The following is a 5879-nucleotide window of genomic DNA, read 5'->3' as shown; positions in this document are numbered from 1 at the left end:
GTATTCAGAGGCCCGAGTGCTTAACCATCACACTTTGCGGCCTCCAATGAGTAAATCTTTACAGGAATCACTCTCCCCATTGCCAAGCCACATTCCCTGTGCCAATGGGCAAATAACAGCACTGATGTGTCTGCTAAAACGGAAAAAATAAAAGACAAGAAAATAAGGTTATGACAAAGTACTGGACTCCAGCAGGTGCAGATTCTAGCTACTTACATGAGCATCGTTCCTAACCTGTGAACGCACAGGTGCACCGTCCAACACAAGATCCAATGAGGAGTAATAATGACAATTTGTGTGCAAGTGGGTATTATCCCCTGGAGATATGTTTAATTGGCAACTAATGAATTCAAAGTGCACATTTTGCTAACCGTCCAGGTCCTCTTATTTACATACAATACAGCAGAGATTCAAAGTGCTTTAATAAAATGTTTTCTTATTACTCATAACCCAACTGTTATGAAGTTGGGTCAAATATCTGCAAAATTTGCAGTTTGTGGAAACAGGTGAAGTTTGTGGAAAGAGTACTGAGAGGGACAAATAAGTACAAACAAGAAATCATTCTTATTTTGAGGTTTTCATGTGCATAGATGGTATTACTCATGTCGGTACTCTAATTTTCATTACATAGTTAATTAATTCAGCAGTATTTACTATTGCTCTCTTAGAGTCTGATAGTATTTGGGCTCTAGAGAGAGAGCTAGCATGAATAAGACAAAGTCACCAGGGAATTTACCTTTTAGGAGAAATGGGGTGGGGGGAGAGAAAGACAATTAACAAGTAAAATAAACAAAGGAATTAGAGAAAGCCTGTTAGTGGTGAGTGCTAATGGGTTACCTGAAAGGATTTGGTTTAGAATGGGATTAAAACCAGCCCTCCGGTTTTTTTTGTTTTTTTTTTTTTGCTGCTCCTAAAAGACAATTCCATCACTTGTAAACTATCGATCTTGCTACAAAAATGTCAGCTATATTGTAATAAAGAATCTTGAATTCAGAAAATTGTTTTTGTTTTGTGATGGTTTTACAGGAGTTTGAAAAAGAGAAATGTAATGACAGATACAACATTCTTCAGTCTACAGTTAGGCTGAACTCACAAGAACCTCACTGTAGCAAACAGATAACTAAATTCATTTGCAAAAGACAATTCTGTAAAATATTCAGCATAATGTGTCACATCAATTTAATGTTAAATTTTATAGGAACTGTGTCTTTGTATCCAACTTGGTTATTTTCTCCAGTTTTATTGAGAAGTAATTGACATACATCACTGCATAAATTTAAGGCATAGAGCATGATGGTTTGATTTACATATATTGTGGCATGATTACCACAATAGGTTCTGCTAGCATCTATCTCCTCATACAGATACAATAAAAAGAAAGAAAAAAAAGAAAAAAATGTTTCCTTATGATAAGAACTCTTAACAATTTTCCTATATGTCAGACAACAGGATTAACCATGCTTTTCATCTTGTACATTACATTTCTAGTAGTTATTTATCTTATAACTGGAAGTTTTGACCTTTAACCACCTTCCTCCAATTTCCTCTCTTCTATACCCGCCCCCCATCTCTGGTAACCACAAATCTGATATCTTTTTCTATTAGTTTGTTGTGCGGGTGGGGGTTGCTTTTGTTTTAGATTCCACTTATAAGTGAGAACATACAATATGTCTTTCTTTGTCTGACTTATTTCACTTAGTATAATGCCTTCAAGGTCCATCCGTGTTGTTGCAAATAACAGAATTTACTCATTTTTTATGGCTGTATAATATTCCATATATACACATACCATTTCTTCTTTATCCGTTCACCCATCGATAGACACTTAGGTTGGACACAATATCTTGGCTATTGTAAATAATGTTGCTATGAACATGGGGCTGCAGATAACTTTTTGAGTTAGTGTTTTCATTTACTTTGGATATATTCCCAGAAACAAAATTGTTGGATCATATAGTAATTCTATTTTTAATTTGTCGAGGATCTTCCACACTGTTATCCAAATTGTTGTATCAATTTTTATAATCCTGCCAACAGTGCACAAGCATTTCTCCACATCCACTGTAGCATTTGTTATCTCTTGTCTTTTTGCGAGGGCCATTCTAAAAGGTGTGAGGTGATATCTTGTGGTTTTAATTTGCATTTGCCTTATGGCTAGTGATGTTGAGTATCTTTTTATATACCTCTAGGCCTTTCATATCTCTTCTTTGGAGAAATGTTTATACGGCTCCTTTGCCAACCTTTTTATTGGGTTTTTTGTTGTTTTTGCTATTGTATGTGTTCTTAATATATTTTGATTATTAACCCCTTATCAGATATATGGTTTGTAAACACTTTTTCCCATTTTGTATGTTCTCTTTTCATTTTGTGATGGTTTTATTCGTCGTGCAGAAGCTTTTCGTTTGTAGTCCCACTTGTTTATTTTTCATTTTATTGTCTGTTATTTAGGCATCACATCCAAAAATTCATTATCAAGACCCAAGTCATGAAACTTTATTCTTATGTTTTGTTCTAGGAGTTTCATGGTTTCAGGTCTTACACTTAAGTCTTTAATCCATTTGAGCTAATTTTTATAAGTGGTGTAAGATGGTTTGATTTATATATATATTATGACAAGAGGTATATGAGTCCATTTCATTCTTTTACATATGAATATACAATTATCCCAGCACCATTTATTGAAGAGACTGTCTTCTTTTCCTTTTTCTTTTCTTTTCTTTTCTTTTCTTTTCTTTTTTTTTTCTTTTCTTTTCTTTTATCTTTAGGCGAGGCAACTCTTAGTTGACCTCACGGATTGCAAGGAATTCGTCAATTTACAATCCCTTATTTTTTATTATTTTACGCCTACAGCACCTGGTCCTCCTAGGTCTCCCATCCAAGTACTAACCATGCCTGACCCTGTTGAGCTTCTGAGATCAGATGGGATCAGGCTTGTTCAGGGTGGCATGGCTGTAGACTGTTCTTTTTCCATTGGGCATTCTTGTCTCCTTTGTCAGATATTAGTCGACCATATGTACTTGGGTTTATTTCTGGGCTTTCAAGTCTGTTGCATTGGTCTATTTGTTTTTATTGCAGGACCATACTATTTCGACGACTGTAGTTTTACAGTAATAGCTTGAAATCAAGAGGTTTAATACCTCGTGTTTTGTTCTTCTCAATATTTTTTTTGGCAATTTGAGGTCTTATGGTTCCATATAAATTTTAGAAGTACTTTTTCTACTTCTGTAAAAAAAGCTATTAAAATCTTGATGGGTCTTGCATTCTAAACATGGCTCTTGGGAGTATTGACATTTTAACAATATTAATTCTTTTAATCCATGAATACAGGAAACCTTTGCATTTATTTGTCTTATTCAATTTCTTTAACTAATACCTTGTAGTTTTCAGAGTAGAGATTTTTCACTTCCTTAAACTTATTCCTAAGTATTTTATTGTTTTTGATACTGTTGTAAATAGGATTGATTTTTTTTCCCAGAAACTTTGTTGTTAGTGCGAAGAAATGCTGCTGCGTTTTGCATGTTAATTTTGTATCCCGAAACTTTGCTAAATTCATTAATTAGATCTAATAGTGTTTTGACTGAGTCTTTAGGACTTTTTATATATAAAATTATATTATCTGAAAATAGAGACAATTTTACTTTTTCCTTCCCAATTCTGATATATTTTATTTCTTATTGTTGCCTGATTACTCTAGCTAGGACTTCGGGTACTATGTTTCATATGAGCAGTAAGAGTGGGTACCCTTGTCTTGTTCCTAATCATAGGAGAAAAGCTTGAAACCTTTCACCACTGAGTGTGACGTAGCTGTGGGTGTGTCATATATGGCCCTTATGATGTTGAGATATGTTCCTTCTATGCTAATTATTATTATTATTATTATTATTATTTATGCCTACAGCGCCTGGTCTTCGTAGGTGGTCTCCCATTCCAAGTACTAACCAGGCCTGGCTTGGGCTTGTTCAGGGTGGCATGGCCATAGACCATGTACTGTGGCTCCACTGGGGCGGGAACTCAGGACCTTTTGCATGTAAAGCATACGTGCTAACCACTATACTATGGAACCACGTCCTTCTATGCCTAATTTGTTAAGGCATTTTATCATGAATGGATGTTGAATTTTGTCAAATGCTTTTTCTGCTTTTAATGACTGTATGATTCTTTTCTTTCATTCTATTAATGTGACGAATCACATTGATTGATTGCTCTATGTAGAACCATCCTTGCATCCCAAAGATCAATCCCAAATGACCCTTTCGGTGTGCTGCTGAATTCGATTTGCTAGTATTTTATTGAAAATTTTTTCATCTATAATCATTAGGGATATTGCCTGTATCTTAGAAAGATGATGCTTTCTTGAATCCATCACACAGATTTACTTTTATTTTAGAAGTATAGCCTCCTTACTTTTTATGTGTTCTTTTCTGTCTTTCTTTCTATTGCTATTTTTTTTAACAAAATGTCATTCGAAGTGATCAAGCCAATTGTATGAATATTCAAATACCACTGAATTAAATGTAAGAGTTTTCAGATTACTGATTTCAAGAAACAGTATGTTCAAAATATGAATTACAGGTTTTATAGGTTGAATTACATGAAAGTCAAAAACTATTAAATACTAAAACTTTTATAAAGTTCAACATTAATCAGGCAATCCAAGATAAGTTTTCAATTTTACTCAATTTTTATTTATGCAGACACATCTGAAATTAACCAAGAAAAGTAAACTGAAATCTCTCTATTTTAAGCTTAGGGTAAAGATGAATGGGCTTCTCCCTCCAATGTGGTGTAGAAAGAAAGCATAGCGTATTCCTAGGGATCCCAAGGGTGAAAAACAGACAACAGATGATTACTAAGTCATTTCACATATTTGGTTTTTCCATTTCTAATTACTTCAGTTTTGTTTCTAAGGAGCTAACACTATGCTTTGCAAACAATGAGTGATTCACATATATTCACTCGGTTGATCTTAAAGAAGTCTTCTTTCTTGTTTATGCATTAACAACTTATCCGCATTCTCTGCCTTGGGAAAATGCTATTGGATACTGTGTGTAATAGAGGTTGTGACAACTAAGGTATATCCAGGATGACAGATTCAACTTAAAGTTTGCTTAGGTCGTATAATCAGTACCATTGGTAAGCTGGGAACTGAATTTCTTGATGGCACTTTGACAATATTTAAAGGAAGACTCCACCTCTGAGTGGAAAACTGGCTGTTTTGTCCCCGTCTCCCCCTGTACAATCCTTCGAACATAATGGGTAGTCAGTATTCGTTATGTTTAACTAAATATTAGAAATAATTTGTAGAGCAACTAAAGACAAGGCAGCACTCAATAAAAGAGACTGATTAGCATGCAGTTATTAAAAGAGTAAAGTGACTACAGGAAAAATTAGTATTGTTTGAAATATAAACATTGTCTTTTCTAGAAAATTGCATAAAAACTATTCAGTCTGAGTTTTATCAGGTTATTGTATTCCTAAAATGTATTGGCATCTTAGGTGGTCGGAAGATTTCTGAAATAACTAGTAACTTGAAACCTCTCCAAAGGCACGCAGAATGCAAAGCTGTGAACAAAGCTGGTATTTAACAATTCTCAGTGTTGTCACTGTGCACCAAGCGAGCACTTCTAAATTTGGTTACAGTTGCTTTTTAGTTCTGCCTATTGTTGGCATAACATATGTGAACTTAATCTTTCTTGGCAATTCTCTTTGCAGTTAAGTAGTCTTGGCTTTTACTCATTCTCCCTTTTCTCTAACTTAGTCTTAACTACGTACTGAAATGTACTAAAATAAAATGTAAGCACAGTCTTTAATTAATTATGCTTACAGCTAGCATCTGGAAAGTGTAATAGAACATCTGCTTTGCATATAGCCACATAAGG

General features: G+C 34.4%; 1 pseudogene; it reads right to left on the bottom strand.

The window, feature by feature from the left end:
- Positions 1–2841: 2841 nt before the first annotated feature.
- On the bottom strand, positions 2842–2957 carry LOC118612236 (annotated as a pseudogene).
- Between the last annotated feature and the right edge of the window lie 2922 nt (positions 2958–5879).

Source organism: Rousettus aegyptiacus, unplaced genomic scaffold, assembly GCF_014176215.1.
Source record: "Rousettus aegyptiacus isolate mRouAeg1 unplaced genomic scaffold, mRouAeg1.p scaffold_m13_p_15, whole genome shotgun sequence".
NCBI lineage: Eukaryota > Metazoa > Chordata > Mammalia > Chiroptera > Pteropodidae > Rousettus > Rousettus aegyptiacus.
This window is presented reverse-complemented; position numbering and strand designations above follow the sequence as displayed.